Below are 19,683 nucleotides of genomic sequence, written 5' to 3'. Positions count from 1 at the left end.
TATTTGCACACACTGGATTTCAGTTTCTTCCAAGAAGTTGTTTCTCATGATATTGAGTGTTTCTTCTAGAATTAACATTTTATGGTCACTTTTCCCATTCTAAAAACCCAAGGGAAGCATTATAAATGGATGCCAACCAGCTCTCTCTGGAACTTCTTCCTTTTTAACTCATGAACAATGATTGACAGCTCACATTGTTATCCTTTGATCTTTCATCTGGCAACATGAAGCCACATAGGACTGCCTGACTCTAAAGACATGGGGGCAGGTTGTTGCCAGGAATTTGAGATTTAAATTATCCTTTAGTCCTAGCTCAATCTCCATGGACTGCTCCATTAGTGTTCTCAACTTGAGCACACCCATTTCCCAAAATTCCAGACTCATGGCATCATTTTATCCTCATTTTATGCCTTAGTCCCCAAAGCCCAGATGTGACCTAGTCTGTTCCACAGGCTGGAGCCCACACTGAAACTCAGATGTACTAGTGATTTGTCCCCACTGAGCACACAGTTGTTAGTGTCCTGATACAGTGGGGTAACTGCCACAACCTGGGTGTAGTAAAACAGACAAGTCTGAGCAGGTGGAGCTCTTGCCAAGGAATTTCCAGCTCTAGCTCAAAAGCTATAATATGCAAGGTCGATGCTAGCTGGTGGCAATGTGACAGCTGCACAGATTCCTCAGCCCAGTGCTAGCTGATTAATGGGCGGGGCTCGATGGACACTGGTTCTTGGACTGCCCTTGACCTTCAAGGGGACAGCCTTTGGAGCAGCCCTGAGGATTCAGGTCCAGATTAGTGTGGGCTCCAGGAGGGAGGCCTACTAAAATTAACAATAATAATGATAGCAAAATAGTAAAAACAACTGACATTTGCCTGGTACCTTATGGGCACACATTTCTTTGTATGTCAACCTTTTTTTTTTTTTTTTTTTTTTTTTTTTTTTTTTTTTTTAAGTTTATTGGGAAGGTAAGGTTGGGACTCAGAAAGAATAATTGCTTTACCAAGACCACAGAACTATTAAGGAACAACATGTATAATCTCGAGAATTTTAACTCTTTGGTAACTCTTTCTTTCTTTTCTCTATATTGCTTGCCTTTTTGTGGTTCATGGGAATTATAAATGGCCTGCCATAGACCCAGGATGATCCAAATAGGTAGAGGACTTCCAGGCATATGAGGTGGTTTTGAATTTCTCCAGCTGAATGCCCTCCAAATCAGAACTTCCTAGCTCCTCACGGGGTGGTTTATGACCCCAGGAGATCTCTGTACCCCTGTTCTTTGAACGAAGAACTCACCCCACCCAAATGAAGCCCCGAAAGTGGCCCCTGAGTTCCCTATCCCAGGCTTATCTTTGTGGATAAAGGGTCTGAGTTAAATTATCTTCTCAAAAGAACACATAAATAATGATTTGAACAATGATCTTTCAAATGTGGGCAAAACCCTTAAGGTTCTGTTGAGATAGTGGAGCTCCATTTGCCAAGAGGCTGCCATGCTGTGGGATAGCCATACCAGGAGAAGGGAATGGAAAATCTCAAATAATGAAGAGAGCACAGCCCCACCTTTGCAGAGGAAGGGAGACTGAATGGAAGGGGGCCACCCATCTGTAAACATCCTGAAAGAGAGACCCGATGGGGCAGGGGAAGGCCATATCATTTGGTTGCAGGAAAGCAAGGCTCCCTGAGGAAAGGAGTCCTTCTTTATTCAGTCATGCATCCCAAGCGCCTAGAACAGAGCCTAACACGTGGTAAGTGCCCCCAAGATATGTGTTGAATGAATGAAGCAAAACCGCACCTAGGTTTGATAAAAGAATGTATGACATTCTCAGGAAGAAGGTAGAGTGGTTAATAGCACAGAATGTTTTCCCTGTAACTCATCCACCGTACAATATTAATACCTGAGAGAAAGCAGATCATTCACCACGATAGCAATAAGTAAACAAAAATACATCAATAAATAAACTTAGATTCGTCTTACAAATATTGCAACATCTAACATGAATGGCAAAAGGGCAGGGCCTGGGAAGGGTGTGGGCAACAGCGGGAAGGCCAGCATCTGCAGTGCTCTCCGCCAGGGCCACTCACACTGAGCACATTAAGAGGATGCAGGGAAAACCTGACTGCAAGGAAGGACTCTGTCCCGGGAGTGAGCAAGTCCTCTGGATTTTCAAATGCCATGAATTAAAAGCATCCCAGAGGGAATCAGATCACAGAACTAGCTGGGCCAAAGCTAAGACCGGGCTCAGTAAACCCAAAACCCGATTCCTGGCCTTTTCTTCACACCTTCACTTCTGCTGTATTCCTTATCAGCACAGCTTCCCCAAGAGGGGGCAGGTGCACATCCCAAATCTCTCTGTGCTTATCCTCCAGCAAATGTCCTCTCTAAATTCTGAGCTCCTTCACAGCAAAGTCCTGTGTCTTGCTCCTTCTTGGGCCTCAGCTCCTAACACAATATCTTAGATATAGTAAGTACTCAATAAAAACTGTCCAAAAATTAAGTGAATTAATGGCTCCATCATGTACCTGATACGTCCAGACTCCTCCCTTTGATGCACTCATGTCCAAAGTTACCAGAAATTATTCAGTCTATCTCTTCATCCCTACTGTCATGGTCTTTGCTGGGGTCTTCTTCCTTTGTCTACACTATCACACTGGGCTCCTAATATTGGTCTCCTTGCCTCTAAGCTCTCTTTATTTCAATCCATCCTCCCTAACAGAAGTGGCCAACTAGCAAGCCCACACACATCCCTTGCTTGGTCCAGAGAGTACTCAAAAAACAAACATTTTTAATTAGTTTTTTACATTTTTAGATCAGGAGATCTTGCATTGCATCTTGGTTTTCCAAAGTTTCTTTAAAAATCAAAGGGATTTTTTCTTTAAAAATCACTGTGAAGCCAGTCACAGTGGCACACACCTGTAATCTCAGTGATTCAGGAGGCTGAGGCAGGAGGATCACAAGTTTGAGGCCAGCCTGGGCAAGTTTTTGAGACCTTCAACAACTTAGCAAGACCCTATCTCAAAATAAGAAATAAAAAGGGTTGGAATGTAGCTCACTGGTAAAGAATCCCTGGGTTCAATCCCCAATACCAAAAAAAAAAAAAAGATCTGAAAGACTGGCAACAAAGGAATTTCATTCCCACATGGCTGCAGTCAGTTGGGAGGATCTGGGGAGCTGAGCATTTCAGCAAAGATAGCCCTCTGCCCCACCTGGCCTGCTTTCCTCCTGTACCTTATGGGCTTGGTCCTCCCATAGGCATTGATGACAGAGGTTCCTACTCTGTTCTGTAATCAGAGTAACATAAGAAACACAGATCTGGTCAAATCAGATCACATGACTGCTTTCTAATCATGCTAGGGAAATAAAATCATGCAAAACCTATCATTCTCTGGCCTCATCCACCTTTCATGCCTCTGCCCTGCTTCCTTGTACCCACCCTGCCCTTCCAGTTGACCAGACACCTTCCCATCTCTGAGGTCTTGCTCAAGGTCTGTGCGGTGGTTGAGAGGATTAGTTGGAATCAGACTTCTTAGGTGCTAATCCTCCAAGCCTTCATTTCCTCATCTACAAAATGGAGATGCTTCTTGTTGATACCTCATGAGCTTTGGGGAAGAGCAAATTAATAGTACATAGCAAGGACTTAACAAGTGACACTGTTGTCGTTGTCCCTGCCCTTCTCTCTCTGAGGAAATGCAGTTCTGCCTCCATAGCCAGTTCAAATGTCACATTCTCTGTAAAGCCGGCCCCATCCCTCCACCCTGCCCAAACCAGAATGAGTAGTCCCTCCCCAAGAGCCAGAGTGCTCTGTCCATACCTCCAGGATGGCCCTGACCACGCCATCTCACCTTCAGCTTCACTGTGCCTATCCTTCTATCCACCACTTGCTCCCCACAGGCCCCCCACAAGATGAACATCTTGGAACACCCAGTAGGTGCTCAAGTGGTTTTTAAATGGGTTGGGTTGGATGTCAAGGCAAAAATAGCCAGGAAGCCAAATAATTTGTTTCTCTAGAGTTCTACTCACCCAAAACTGTCATGTGATGCCATTTGCCACCTGAGTGCAGGGTTAATAAAAGGTATTATTAAAAAGTCAAAAGATAGGCCAGGCTTGATGGTGCACACCTGTGATCCCAGCCACTCAGGAGGCTGAGGCAGGAGGATCTCGAGTTCAAACCCAGCCTCAGTAAAATCGAGGTGCTAAGCAACTCAGTAAGACCCTGTCTCTAAATAAAATACAAAATATGGCTGGGAATGTAACTCGGCGTTACAGTGTCTCTGAGCTCAATTCCCAATACCCCTTCCCCTCGCCAAAAAAAGTCAAAAGATAAACTCAAAGCATTCAGACTAAGTCAGGCACTGCATTGAATGATTGCCTTCTCTGAGTCTGGTTTTCTCAACTACAATATGGGGATAATTCTGTGCCCACCTCACTGGAATATATAAGGATATAAAGATGGTAATATCAATGAAAACATCTTACAAACTAAAAAAACAAAAACTTTTATTCCACTGCCTAGAATGATAAAAATTGGAGGGTATAGAATGCATTTCTTAAAGGATATGGATTACCAACATATAGTTACAAAGTGTGGGTGTGAGCATGGGTGGAAGAGAGAGAATTAACTCTCTCCAAAATAAATACCACAATGGGACCTCACTGGGAATGCTGCTTGGTCAAATCCCAGCTCTGACACTTTGAAGAACTTTGGTAAAGTGCTTAGCATTTCTGAGCCTCTACTTCTTTCTTTCTTTTCTTTTCTTTCTTTCTTTTTTTTTTTTTTTTTTTTTTAATTTAAAAGTATTTCTTTACCGCAAGTTTAAATAGGTGTACAGATCGTGTATAAGCACATTATTATTTTTTAGTGGCCTTAAGTTTTTTTTTTTTTTTAATTTGTTCTAATTAGTTTATAAGCACAATATTTTAAGAAAACAGAAGTGGCTGGTCTACTAGGCAGCCTTTGTGCTACTTCAATGCTTAGAAAGTTAAGAAAAAACATTTTTGTGATTCAATGGTACTATTTCTATGGAATAATTATACAAGTATGACCTTTTTAAATCAACCTCATCTGGATGCATCTGAAACAACAGAGCTGTTATATCTTCTCTGTGCTAGAACTTCATCATTGAAAGACTATTATTTCCTCAAAAGTGGTTACAATTCACACGGAAGCAGTTTCTCCAAAAGCAAAAGCAAAACACGCTCCCACACACGCACGCGTGCGCATCCTTGATTTGGAAACCCTGTGTGGGCCTCGTCTGCTCCCAGACCTTAGCACATCCATCTTTATACCTGACCAACTGGGAGTGCCTGGCTGCTGAGGGCTTTACTTCTCGTCTTTGGTTTTCCATCCCGAAGTGACCTGCAGTGCTCTAGAGAAATTCCAGCCCAGAACCTAAGACAGCCTGCCGAGGCCGCCCACCTTTCAGATGTGTCTCCAGATCGGTGATTTTAGAATGTCAGTACACCAGCTCGCCTGGACTCTCCTGGCCTGCGGTGGCATGACCGCTGTGCTCAGTGCCAGATAGAACGCAAGACAAGAGAACTACCTGCTCTAGATCTACAGCTGCTGGGCAGTCGAGCGGCGACGGAGGCTCTGCTGGCCTCGGAGGCTTCCAGCCGCTTGCCTCTGGTCAGAAGCTCCCTTGACAGCCACGAGGGCGGAGATCCGTTTTAACTTTACACTGTCTTATCCTAGAACATAGCAGACCTGCCCTGACCCACAAACAAACGACTGTGGCCAAGATGAATCGGTCTCGCTCTCTTGGACGACTTTGCTGCAGAAAGTAATAGTTTCTCCTTCAATTTTCTCCCATTGTTCTTCCCTTTTGGGACATGTCAGGACCAGGCCCTATCCCAGGACAAACTTAAACTACTCATACAATGATCATGTTAATATTACTCCAGGTTTTCAGACCAACTTTTACATACTGTAATTTAAACAAACTGCATTTACACGCCTAGTTTCTGTAACATTGTATATACAAACCAAAACCTCTCAAGATTTAAATTATGTATACTGCCAAGATACCTTCTCCAGGGTGTCTGTGCACATTTTAGTTTAATCCATATATTATACAAATAACAATGTGACTCCTTTTAATATTTGTTGATTTATTTTAAGTTGTTAATGGACCTTTATTTTATTCATTTATTTATATATGGTGCTGAAAATAGAACCCAGTGCCTCACACATGCTAGGCATGGGCTTTACCACCAAGTCACAACACCAGCCCTCAATGTGACCCTTTTTTTTTCCCCTAATGCCTCAAGGACTTTATTGGTACTTACTATCCACTCCTATAAATATAAACATTCTAAATAACCACACTAGAGAGCAGGTGCATTTAACATAAATTTTCTATAGGAAGCTCCTTCATTTTATGTAGAACCAGAATCAAGGTTTCAAAAATTCAATTATGCCAAAAAAAAAAATCAAAACCAAAAACCTAAACAAATGCTGCCAACTAAGTACATTCCTTTTGGTGATTTCAGAACAAACAGCTGTTGGCATTACACATAGGAAATATGCTGATGTGCCCATATATGATTACTTGAACTAAGTCTCTTCCTGGAATTAGGAATTAGACAAAGGTCTTTCCTCCTTATATGTAAGAGTTTGGTGGGGTTTTGTTGTTGTTGTTGTTGTTATTCTGTTTTTATTAAATAGAAACAGCACCAGTGAATTTTCATAAAACAGCTTTGCTACCTTCCTTGTTTTCTATAATCATAATTCTTATCTGCTGTACTTTTACTATTCCTTATTATAATCAGGACTGTATATCCCAGGTAACACTATTTAGTTGGTAAAAAAAAAAAAAAGAAAGAAATTAAAGCTCAGAACAATATAGATATTTTACATATTCATTCCACTACACATCAGGTGTTGTTTATAAAGTTTTTGCCCCTTCCAAAACACTACAAAAATATGTGAAAAACCACATCTGTTTTCAGCCAGCAAATATTAATAGAACAAATATCTTTTAACCAGAGTAGAGACCATGTATTAACTACATTCACTAATTGCTTTCTTCATAAATCCACATATGCATTCACGCATATGCATTTAGGATTAGTCCACATTCCCACATTTACTTTACTGTTAATAGTTAAGTAAATTATTCTAGGTTCTTCAAGTAAAAGTGCTTCTGACAACAAACTATTTCTGTAATAGCCCCAAATCCAAAAAAAAAGTTGTTTTAAACCTGTGTAGAAAGATGCAGTTATTTCTAAAAAGTAAGACTACACACCAAAACATGCTTTGTCAAGAAAACTAATCATGTACTTGAGCATACCTCAACTACCTTATTTTTATTAAATTCAGACCAACACTGTCTAGAATTAAGGGATTGCATTCAATTATTTGATTACAGAAATCAAAATCATTTAGCCAAAACTTTAAAAAGCAAACACTTCCTCCCCATCCCAGTGTGATCAATATAACTACATAAATATGTATATATATGAATCTACCTTAAGTATCCATTCACTAGCATTTTATCTTAACATACAAAGCCTTGTATGTAATTTCTTTGCAAAGGCTTACTCCCAAGATATAAGCACAAAACACTAGGCAGACAATCTTCAGAGTTTTATTTACTAACTTCAGGTCAAACTTCCACAAGTGTTTTCTGGTCAATTTACTATCCTTGCTTGGCTTCCCAAAATGGTAGTACCAATAGATTTCTGGGGTAGGGAGAGGAGACCACTTTAAGAAGCACTGCATTTACTCTCTTCCAAAAGGCAAATGAACTGGGTATCTGATTGTTCAACAAAACCAACTTGAATAGCATCCAGGATGGTAGATACACAAACCAGTCCGTAGACACTCTTCCATTTGTCAAAATCAGACCAGAGAAAACCTACTTCACACAGATAAAAAAAGGCATTGTTATTCATCTTTTCTTTTTCTGTGGCCACAATATTTTTCTTCTTTTAATTATCATATCGTGTAGTTTCTCAAGTCCTTCCTATTGGCATCAGATCTGCTATTTTGCCGCTGCCATTATTCTCCCTCCCCCACACCACTTTACAACTCAATTTGTTAGCTGGAGAACCTCCTTGCAGACACTGGTAGGTGTTATTAGCCCATGAAATTCCACTACTTAAGAATAGCTCCCCCGCCATTCTCTCTCTCTCTCGCTCTCTCTCTCTCTCTTCCTCCATTCTCTTTCTCCTCCTTGCTTTCACTCTCTCCTCCTCCTCCTCCTCCTCCTCCTCCTCCTCCTCCTCCTTCTTCTTCTTCTCTCTCTCTCTTTCTCTCTCTCTCTCTCTCTCTCTCTCTCTCTCTCTCTCTCTCTCTCTCTCTCTCTCTCTCACCCTGCACACAGACACTCTGCCTGTCCACTTAATAAAATCTCTTGTGTGAGTTCCCAGGTTAGAGTGGTTTGTCTGGGTGCCTTTTTACTTTTTATTTCCTTTAGACCATCTCCTATGACTGCACCACTAAGCTGCAAATGCCAAGGTGTTGATGAGCTCAGTTTACCCACTGCTAACAATTTTTCAATTTCAATGCAACACAGTGAGTTCCTCAGGTCTTGTTTGTTAGCAACTATAAGTACAGGGACTCCTTGATTTTCTGATATCCTAGTTACTTTATGAAGTTCTGTTTTGACTTCTTTCATCCTTTCAACATCAACAGAGTTCACAACAAACACGATGCCATGTGTGCATCTGGTATATGACTTCCACAGGGGCCTTAATTTCTCCTGACCACTTACACTCTAAAAGTGAAAAGTGATTGCTTTAGAATTTCCCAAGGTTACCTTAATTTTCTCAGTGTTAACTCCTTTGGTCGGTACAGTATTTATTCATTGACCTACAGCAAGACAGTTGTCTTTCCAGCACAGTCCAAACCCAGAATAACAATGTGAAAGGAAATGAAGGGAGGCTGGATGGGATAAAGTCTGATCCAACAGTCCATTCCCCATTTCCAGTTGCAAATACGTGTTCCAAATTGTAACGTTTTCTTCTTCGGAATCTCTCTTTGTGGGTGACTACAAGACTGCTCCGGAATCAGAGTCTAGGTCCAAAAGAGAAACCACTGGCAGGCATTTCTACTTGGGAGGGTGGGAGAGACATAGATGGGGACAGGGACAGGACACCCACCCCACATCCATTCAGCTTAGATCTCCATGCAGCTCTCTCAATGTGACTCTCGATTTGCTGAATTTACACATCACAAAGTAAATTGTGATGCTTTAGTTAATAAAATGGTGATCTTTTTTCCCCTGAGTTAGTGAACAAGCAAACATTATCCAGTTGACTGACAATGACTTTTCTGGGTGTAAGTCAGCAATACTGATTTTCCCATTAGCAGTTTGTTTTTGTTTTTTGTTACTTTTAAAGGATAGGATTAATGACTCATTGTTTATTCACAGTATTTAGGTACCCAACATGAGAATAATACAGTTAATAACATCAAGTAAGATTTAAGGAGACTATATTATAAATTCTAGATTATAATTTTTAAGTATACTACTTCAATTTTTGCTATTTTATGTTTCTGATATTCAAACAAGATCTGTTATTTCATGGAATCTGCAAGGTTCTGAGAAATGTGATCATACTAAATCTTCTGTAACATTTGAACTGGCAATATCTAATAGTAGTAAAAATGGAAAATATAAAAACATTTATACCTAAGTCATTTTTTTTTTCAGGAAGCAGGGTTTTATTCTGCAACACAGAGGAAACATGCTTTGTCCACCTGCCCCAGACCTAAATTGTTATGACTCAGGTACTGGCCAGCAATGCCCCTCGTGGACCCCATGCAGGGTTCTAAAGACAAACCAGAGACCAAAACTTCTAAGCTTTCTTCCCATAAACACACACATATCATTATTTACAGAATTCACTTTTACTTTATAATTCAATTAAAATATTCTATCTAACTGTACAAACCCCAACTTATATCTAGGTTGAATTCTAAAGATTTTTCTGCAATTTTTCTAGCTTTGAATCCATTTTTCTACAGAAATAATTTCCTACATGGTGATTGAAAAGTGAAAAGCACCCAGAAAAACCACTCTGGATGCGGGAATTCATGCAAGAGATTTTATTAGGCAGACGAACAGTGTCTGCCCTGAACACAGAGAGAGAGAGAGAGAGAGAGAGAGAGAGAGAGAGAGAGAGAGAGAGAGAGAGAGAGAGAGAGAAAGCGAGGAGGAGAGAAAGAGAATGGCAGGGGAGCTATTCTTAAGTAGTGGGATTTCGCTGGCAAGGAGGTTCACAGGCTGAAGATCTGGCTTGTAAAATGGTGGGGGCAGGGTAGAATACTGGGGGCAGCTGATGCCTATAGTGATAGGTTAGCAGATTGGTCCACAAAATTCATTGGATCATAAATATATTAGAGCTGAGCAGGACCTCTTTTTGTTTTTTAAATACAATATTTCACACCGTAGTTTGTGTAACCATACACATTCACATCATCCATGTTGCTCTTACTCTTGTGCTTTCTTTTTGTTTTTATTAAAAAACAAAACAAGAAAAGCTCCTGTAATTTGCACTTTCTCCCAATCCTTCAGTCCCTTGTATGCAACCAGAATTACTGTAAAAAACTAAATAGACTATTGCACTAAGGTTGTGGTTCTGATTGTGAACAGTGGAAACTGAATGAACTAAACAAAGAGTTGGCAACTTGCAAGCTATTGGAAGTTATTTGAGACACCATAGCTGGCTTTACCTCTATAAAATGGACCAGGTAATATCTGTCACCAGAGAGGAGAAGCGCTCCTTTCACTGAGCTCATTTGGTTGGTTCCATTTCCCTAAGTATTCTCAGTGTCTCAACAGAAACGTGTATCATTTCAGAATTGTGCCAAGTGTCAGAGCTGGCTCCCATGAGTGTGCCTGTGAGCCTGGAGTGGAGGCCTGGGTTCTGCTTATGTGGGGGTGAGAGAAGGCACCCTGGAGGCCAAGCCAGGCAGGACAGGGGCCACACACTCCATCAGGCTGTCTTCCAGCCATAGGCTTGGGGAGCTGCAGGCCTGGGCATCCTCTCTGGTTACCTTGATAGTGTTTTGATGAGCAAGCAACATACTAGAGCAGGAGAGAACTTGGGTTTTGGTAAACAACAGAGCCAGGAAGCCTGGGCTATTCCTTCCACTTTAGGGAAGCACTTTAAAACTTCAGAGCTGAGCCCCTTTGGCCTCTCCAATGGAAACTGGCCTTGGTTCCTAGAAGGCTCCTGTGTTAGCTCACCCTGCATCTGAACAGCACCCTGCTGTGCTTCCATCCACCCACTAGCCTTTATGGTTGCTCTTCCCTCCCTTCTCACCTGAGAGTCTTCCCCAGCATTGACCTCCCAAGGGTACCATCCTGAGGTTTATTCCAGGCCTCTTTCCTGGATATTAGTTTGTTTTGTTAGGGGGGAAAATCATTAGAAAACTATTTCTTTTACTTGAACTTGATTTGAGGCATTTTAGCAGCCAGTGAGCTCCATGCACTTGTGTCTATACCCATCGTGGACACCTGCTAGTGGGGAAAAGTCCCCTCAGTGCCTGCACAGGGGCTGCCTGTGCTAAGTGGGGACTGCAGCAGATCTGATCATTTCAGATTTGCTGTGTCCGTGATCTTGCTCCTTTGTAGTCCCTGTAACAGGGTTCTACATCTTCCAGTCCTCACTGCTCTATGTTTAAAACTACAACAGTCACATTGCTTCTACTCTGGAACTCTCTGTTGATGGCAATTCTGAAACTTTAATATGAGTCTTCAAAGAAATACAGAAAAGAAAAAAGAAAAAACAACATCTGTGCCTTGGGTGTTTTGAACTTAATCTGCACAATACCATATTGTACTAGAATGCTGTATATTTAATAAAAGGATAAACATGCCTTCAATGTATCAAGGTAGCTGATAAATAGTCCTAGCGCCTTGTTTTCTGAACTGAGAAGCCCATGTCAATGCACCACGTAAAGACAAAGTCGATTGGAGCAGTGAAATGTTGAGAAGACTTTCAGATGCCCACAGTCGCTTAAGCGCTCAGCACCCTGCACACAGGCGGGGACGGCTCCTCTCCGCTGGCCTCAGCCTTGGCCTGCAGAACTGCAGACTCCAGGCAAATGGGCTTTTCCCACTGCCCCACCAAGAGGCCTGCGCGAAGGCAAATGTCCAGCGGCTCAAGGTGCACTCAGGCGGAGCCTCCTTGGCCTCACCTTCTCACCCAGCCACCCCTTGGCGCTTCCTTGCCAGTTGCCCCTTGGCCTTCTGCACCAGGGGCCAGGCAGACAGGGTGCAGCACCACGTCCTGGTCCACCCCACCCCCTCAAAGTCGTCTGCCTCTACTTCTTTATCTATGAGAGGAAGATAATAAGATCTATCCAGAAGATTGATAGGAAGAAGAAATGATAAGACACCTGTAGGGACCTTCAACAGTACTGTCCACTAAAGGCTAACTGCAAAATCCATAAACTCTATCAGTTATCATCAATAGGCATTAGATATAAGAGAGAAATATCAATTTAATTTCAATGTCACTTTGATAATATAAGATGAAAGCATAAAAATATTTCCTAATTGGGGATGAAGAGTGACTTGGTGTTGAAAGACCTCTACCCAATCAAAATGCTCTGCAGTTCTGCCCCTTGGTCACTCCAGGATCTCTGTAGTTGCTTCCCCCCTGGTTTCCCCACCCCACCCACCTGTTCTAATTCTTCTCTGTGATTCTCAGAGCAGCTTTCTAAAACTACTGCATCTCTCCTCTATAGGAAGCAATTCAATGGCAGCCCATTGTTTTCAGGATATGAACCACTACCTGGCCAGCATGCAAGACTTTTCCACTTTCTGATCTTCCGACCCTCCAGTCGCATCTCTTTCCCTTTCCTCATTCCCAGTTCATGCCTTCTAGCCCTGCCATATAGAACTCTGTGCCAACCCTTAACCTTCCAAGTCTTCAATTCCTGTGCTGGTGAAATGTTATTCCCCCTGACTTGGTCTGCTTGGCCTGGCCTGATCTTCAACACTCAGTTGGACATTGGCTTCCCCAGGAACACCCACTAAGACCCATGTGGATTCTGTGTCCCTTGATGGAGGCTCCCACAACCTCTGAGCGCACCTATTTAAGTTCATCGCAAGACTATGCCAATATTCATTTACTTGTCTGTCTTTCCTTTTCCATTAGATGCTAAGATCCTGGAAGGCAGGGATGATTGGTGTCTCTGAATTCCAGACACCAACCATGCTTAAGCATACCTAAGCATGGCTAGTGCTCTAGTATTGAATTAAAAGTGTTTATAAGTGAATGAAGATTGTGAAAATGTATTTGTATTATGTGAATGTACTATAAATAGGTTGATCTCCCTACCCCACATCCCTAATATCACTCATCTCCAATTTTTAGGAACCCACTTTTACAGACATAAACAAGTCAAGACTTAAACAGTGGTGCACAGTGAGGCCATAAGGCATGGTGTCCAAGTACACAGTTGTTAGGGTTGGGCAGAACCTGAGTCTGAATTTTGGCCCAGCTGCTTACTAACTGTGAAGGCCAAGCTAATTACATAACCTCCCCAAGGCTAAGTTTCCTCCTCTGCAAATCAAATATGAGTACATGCATCATAAAATGTTTATGAGAAAAAGGTAAGATGATGCAGGTAAAGCCAAGTGCGTACCATGTCATTCGTGTTTAATAAACATTAAAAATAGATTCAGATTTAAGAAGTCCTAGTAAGTGCCTTGCTGATCAGTGAATCAGCAAATATTTGAAGGCCTGTTTATGAACCCTGTAGGAAGACAAGAGAAGCCTGGATCACCATCTTGATAAGAATCTAGACTGTGCATGGGAAGATCTTGTAGAAAACCAGAAATATTTCAATCTGTGCTGAAAGGGAGACCAAAGCTCAGTGGTAGGCAGCTCAATGGACACAGACGTCAACATTCACGAACCACTGTGACCCTTTGCAGCAGATCCTGCAGGGCTTTCCCACCACCCAGAGTGTGTCAGCTTCTGTCACACTCTCTGGACTTCTAATTTGCTCTGATACACTCAGCGTGCTCTGCACCAGGCTTCATTTCCCAACCTTCTTTCAGGTTTCTGGCCTTCTTGACTCACACACTGTAGATTCCCTCAGGCCTTATTCAGATCAGTTTTAAATGCCTGAAACTTCTCACAGTTTCACAGTTGGGCATTATCAGATTATTTGTTTATCTGGTGTTCAGTGTTCACATGGGTGACCATCAAAGTCAATAAGAGAGAAGGAGAGAGAATGCATGAAGAGGTCAGAAATCCCAGTACTCTCTCCCTAGGCCCATCCTGAGTAACACTTCAACTCCATGATGAACCAGCACATTATGGAAGGAAGCTTTCCAGGAGCTTGTGGTCCCTTGGGTGATGCCCACTTCAGACTTACTCCTCAGTCAGCACCACGTACCTTCTTCCTGCCTCTTGTAGACTCTTCTTCCCTGGAAGTCACCACAAGGCCCTCAAAGTGCTCTGACCAGGTGACCCCAGGTCAGAGTGTGCCATCTGACCACATCTCTAGTATCAGTTGAATGAAATATGTCGCTCAACCTCTCTCTGCCCCCGGTTTAGTCACTTACTTCCATGATGACCAAGGTCGGCACCCCTCTACTTAGGACAGCATTTCACAACAGCTGGGTGCCATGACTTGTTATTTGATATCATGAGCATGATGATAATGAGTATGACTTACTGAGCACTTAACATGTGCCCATAATATGTTTTAAAAGAAGGCAATATTCTCGATTTAGAAATGCAAAACTTGAGGCTCAGAGTAATAAGTAGGTGCCAGGTCACGGGGTTAGGAAATGTCAAGCAGGACTGGAACCCTGTCCCTCTGGCTGAAGGCAGAGCAACTGACCCCTATCCCAGCCATTCCCCACTAGTGCTACAGAACAAGGATCTGCCCCACTTGTATTGCCCTCTAGCCCAGGTGCAGTGAAGGGGACCACTGGACATCCACAGACTTTTCTAGATGCTGGTGTATCTGCTCAAATGTATAATTAGGCAAGATACTTGTTTTTCTTTAAAATGTGTAATGCATGGGATATAGAGAAAATATTCAATGCACTGTACAGAATTTCATGGTAATATCAATTTTATCTCTCTTACTCCCTTTTTCTAACTAGATAAAGCTTTTCCCACTTTCAAAGGTTTAAATTTCAACTCACTTCTGCATGAATTTCCTCTGCCGCTTCACTGATCTGCCTCTGTGTTAGAGTACTTGTCCCTGTTGGACCATACAATTTGAGTACAGTCAGCCTTCCATATCTGCAGACTCTGCATCTGGAGATCTAATCAATAGAGATTGAAAATGTTTGGAGGAAAAAATTGTGTCTACCCTTTATACAGGGAAATTTTTCTTCTAAACAATATGATAAACCAACTATTTATGTAGTATTGACATTGTATTAAATGCTATAAGTAATCTAAGGGATGATTTAAAGTATATGGGAACTGGGTGCAGTAATACCAGCTACTTGAGAGACTGAGGTAGAAGGAGCTCAAGCCTGAGGCCAGTCTAGACAACTTAGGGACATCCTGTCTCAAAATAAAATTTATAAGTCTGAGGATATTGCTTAGTGGTAGAGAACTTGCCTAGCATGTGCCAGGCCCTGGTTCAATCCTCAGTATAGTGCAAACAAAAATATAAATAGGAATATATGACATTTTGTATAAGGGACTTGAACATCCCAGATTCCAATATTGGAGGAGGTCCTGGAACCACTCTCCCTGGGATGCTGAGAGGCAACTGTTCTTCTTACACATTTTTCCTCACATCACCGTCTCAGTGAGAACTTTTCTAGTCCCCTCCCCCAGCACTCCTTCTATGCTTTTGCTGCTTGATTTTCCTCCTTAGTGCTTACATATTGCATAGCTCCTTCTTCTTCCTGACCATCACCTGCCTCCCACATAACCATGTAATTCCTGGGCATTTAGGCATTTGATTCTTTCTTGGTGGCTCTATTCCCCAGGGCAGAGCATGGTAGGTGCTTAGTACTTATTGGCTGAATGCTCGGCATGATTTGTCTCCAGTTTGCTTTAGGTAAGTAGTTCCCTCTCCTTAATCAAACTATTAAGTCCTTGCAGTATTTCAGATCTGGAATGTCCCAAAGATCTATGTGTTGCAGGCTTTTCCCCTAATGGCACTATTAGGAGGTGGTAGAAACTTTAAAAGGCCTAGTAAGACCTTCTTAGGTAATTGAGGGTGTGCCCTTGAAGAGGGTAGCAGGACCCCTGCCCCTTCTGCTCTTTTTTCCTCCATAGCCATGAAACCAATAGTTTTGCTCTACCACACACTTCCGCCATGATACACTGCCTCTCCACAGGCCCAAAGCAACAGGGCGAAACAATCATGGACTAAAATCTCCAAAACTGTGAGCCCAAAATAAACCTTCTCTTTATAATTGATTATCTCTGGTATTTTGTTATAGTAATGTAAAACTGACTAACATAGTCTCAAAGACAATAAACAGATCTTATATACCTTCTATATCCCCACAACACTTTGGAAGATTCCACACACATATTGGTTATTTTAAAACCCACTTATCTGATAGAGTAGCAAATTAAGTGAAACAGAGGACCATAAGTCATATACCAAGGGATATGGGTCTTTCATCACTGTGAACTGACCTCTGCTTTGGAGAATTTTAATTGGCATGACAAACAGTAAAGAACACTATAATAAAAGTTAACTTTTTTTTCATTCCACAAGACTAATGTTGGTGACACTTTGAGAAGGCATGCCTTCTCAAAGTATTTTTCTCCTCTCTAAGCCTTAGAAGCCCATTGGGGCCCTCGATACCCATCACTCTGACAGCTTTCTATGCTGAGTGGATTTGAGAATATTCTACAAATTCTTGTACCTGACAGGCCCAGGTGAGGATGCACACCCCCAGGGTATGGCAAGAGTGACTAGTTTAGGCAGCAGGGAGGTTTTGCTCACAGATTCACCTTCCCAAACCAGGGTGGGCGTTTCCATCTGTACTGCACACAGGCCCTGCCAAGGGGAGATCTTAGATTTCCATTACTTCCTACCTTGTATGTGCACATGTGTGTACACAGGTGGTAGGCCAGCTATGCCTGATTCACCTGAATTCTGAGGTGAGCTGGCTTCTTGGAGATACCAGGTTGAAATCCTGCTAGACCAACCAGCCCTGACCCTACAAATCAGGGGATTAACCCCATCTGCAAACACCCAAATCAGGCCACAAGTTACAGTGGTTAGACAATGAAATCATCTTTTCTTCTGGTTTTGGTGGTTACTATTTTTAACTGCATTGAATGGTCAGGAAGAACCTGTGGGGAAGGTAGCCAGAGCAGCAAAGACCTATTTCCTGGCTCAGGAGCCCACAGCCCTTGGGATAGTTTCCTGTTTGCCAGAAGAAAGCTATGTTAGTACGCTGGGGGAGGGCTGATATTCCCTTATGGTTTTAAGGTTTTGCAATACTTAAAGGAAAAGAAAGAAGAAATTGGTTTTGCCCAGGCTCAGCCCTCATAGCAATTATTTTTCTTATGGGGTGGGAGGAGGGTGGTGAAGAGGATGGAGCAAAGGAGGGAGAGCAGAATGGGAAAAAAAGTAAGTTTTAGTGGAACAGGATGTACTTAAAATTCTCCGTGTCTGTTATCCATCCCAAAACTGGCCTCTCCATGGGTGTAGGAGGCCACTGCAAATTCATACATATTTATAGTATTTGGCAGATTTGTAGGGCACAACTCTAACAATGTATTTTAAATAAAACTAAATGAAATGCATTCCCAATCCATGAAAAAGGATCTGAACTTTTTTTTTTTTTTTAAACAAAATGTGGTGTGGAGATATGGTGCTAGCTAAAGCATTGTGGGTAATCACAGTGTATGAAGCAGAAGTGAATCTGAGCAGAAGCCAGATGACCCAGACCAGACTGCAACATTCTGGAAAACAAGCCTGCTGCTCCAGCTAGCCTAACTGTTCCCAGATCTTGAAGCTTGAGGAGCAGGATGCAGCTCCACAATCCCTCCAGTCCTTCTGCCCAAAATGTTTTCCAGTTTTGGGGAACCCGATGACTTTTTGGCTTTTCGATGAATCGAACACTAAGTAACTCATTGTCTACCAAGGTTCTCAGAAGATTGGGGATTAGCAGGGGTCAAGTTTTTTGGAATCAATGCAGAGAACATAAGCCCAAACCCAGTGCTCTGTCTCCTCTGATCTCCCAATTATATTGCAGAAGTGCCTGTGTCTGAAACCTAAAGTATATTTTGTTAACTCTCAAGATAAAATATAGACTTAATTGAACTTCATTAGCCTATGTATATGTCTATAGGTACAACTTCTTCACTGACTTCACTGGGCCCTGGTTTCCTTATTTATAAAATAAATAAGATATTGAACCAAGTTCAAAACTTCCAAGCTGCAACAAAAAAAATTACATTTAATATCACTCCTCCAATCCTATAGCCATTTCCTGACCAAACCCAGCTAATTATTTGTCCAATTTACTTCGTGTTTTAGAATCCTTTTCACCATTCCAAAGGTAGCCACACTAGTTCAGCTTTTAAGTCTTTCAATATTAGACTATTGATACTGTCTTCTTAGGGGTTTCTTTAATTTCAATTGCTTTTATGCTGATCAATACCATGTGCAGCTGCTCATGACCTAGCTTCAAGAACCATTTCATATCTAGTTCAGAACCAGTACCTATCTGGTTACTGTCCCACCACATTCTCCTTCAACCTCATCCCCACCTGCTAGCGCTCATAGATCCTTATGGTGCCCTTCTTTGTCTAGCCCTTCAGTCACCTGAAGATCCTTGCCCATTCACCTTAACTACAACATTTCTATATTGCTTCCCCTTCTCTCTGAACCACTCTTTGTCCATCCTTCAGAACTCAGACTGAAGACAGTCCCAAAATCAAAGGCCAAATGTTCTCTCTGCTATGCAGATACTAACACACAATAAGGTGGGGCGGGGGGAGGGAATAATGGAAGTTCATTGGATTAGACAAATGGGAATGAAGGGAAGGGCAGGTGGGAATAAGACAGTAGAATGAATGGGACATAACATTCCTATGTTCATATATGAACACACCACCAGTGTAATTCCACATCATGTACAACCACAAGAATAGGAAGTTATATTCCATTTATGTGTGATCTGTCGAAATACAGTATACAGTCATGTATATCTAAAAAGTACAAATAAAATTTTTAAAAAAAGAACTCAGCCTGGTTACACAGCCAAGAGAATGGAACTTGTGTTCTTTAGTGTTCCCTTCATCCTCCTTTCTTTGCCATTTTGATTACATTCTCCACTGCATTCTTTAGTGGTTTCATGCTTATTTGTTGACCCCACTAAGACAAAGTTACAGATTATACTGTCCTTTCTTCTGCACTAGTTGTGTTGAAATGTCATAACTCTGCATCCTCTCCTTGATGTAAGGAGCAGCACTTGGTATATAGATGCTCAGTGGATGCTCATTAATCATGAAGGCAACTAGTAGACCTTGAATTGAAACTAATTCAGTGACTAAACTTGCTGTAGTCAACACAGTAAAGGACACATACTGAGGGCTGAGAGTGAGACCAGACTCATGAACCATGCCTATCCCTTGGCTATAGGCCAGGCTGAAGAAGGATGAGCTCTCAGCTTTTCTGCCAATGATTTAGTCTTCAGCTAGTGACCTCACTTGGTTTTCATTCTCATCTCTGCAAATTAGGGGGAGGATGACTTGGCCCAGAAATCTCATTATGAAAGA

At 42.0% G+C, this 19,683-nt stretch overlaps 1 pseudogene across 1 annotated transcript; it reads right to left on the bottom strand.

Annotated features, from left to right (window-relative positions):
- Window positions 1-7,883: 7,883 nt before the first annotated feature.
- Window positions 7,884-8,918, bottom strand: LOC306662134 (ADP-ribosylation factor-like protein 4A; annotated as a pseudogene). Its single transcript has 2 exons — window positions 8,396-8,918; window positions 7,884-7,954 (listed from the first exon to the last, which is right to left on the bottom strand). The product of its transcript is annotated as an ADP-ribosylation factor-like protein 4A (transcript).
- Between the last annotated feature and the right edge of the window lie 10,765 nt (window positions 8,919-19,683).

This window comes from Sciurus vulgaris (assembly GCF_902686455.1).
Source record: "Sciurus vulgaris genome assembly, chromosome: 5".
NCBI lineage: Eukaryota > Metazoa > Chordata > Mammalia > Rodentia > Sciuridae > Sciurus > Sciurus vulgaris.
This window is presented reverse-complemented; position numbering and strand designations above follow the sequence as displayed.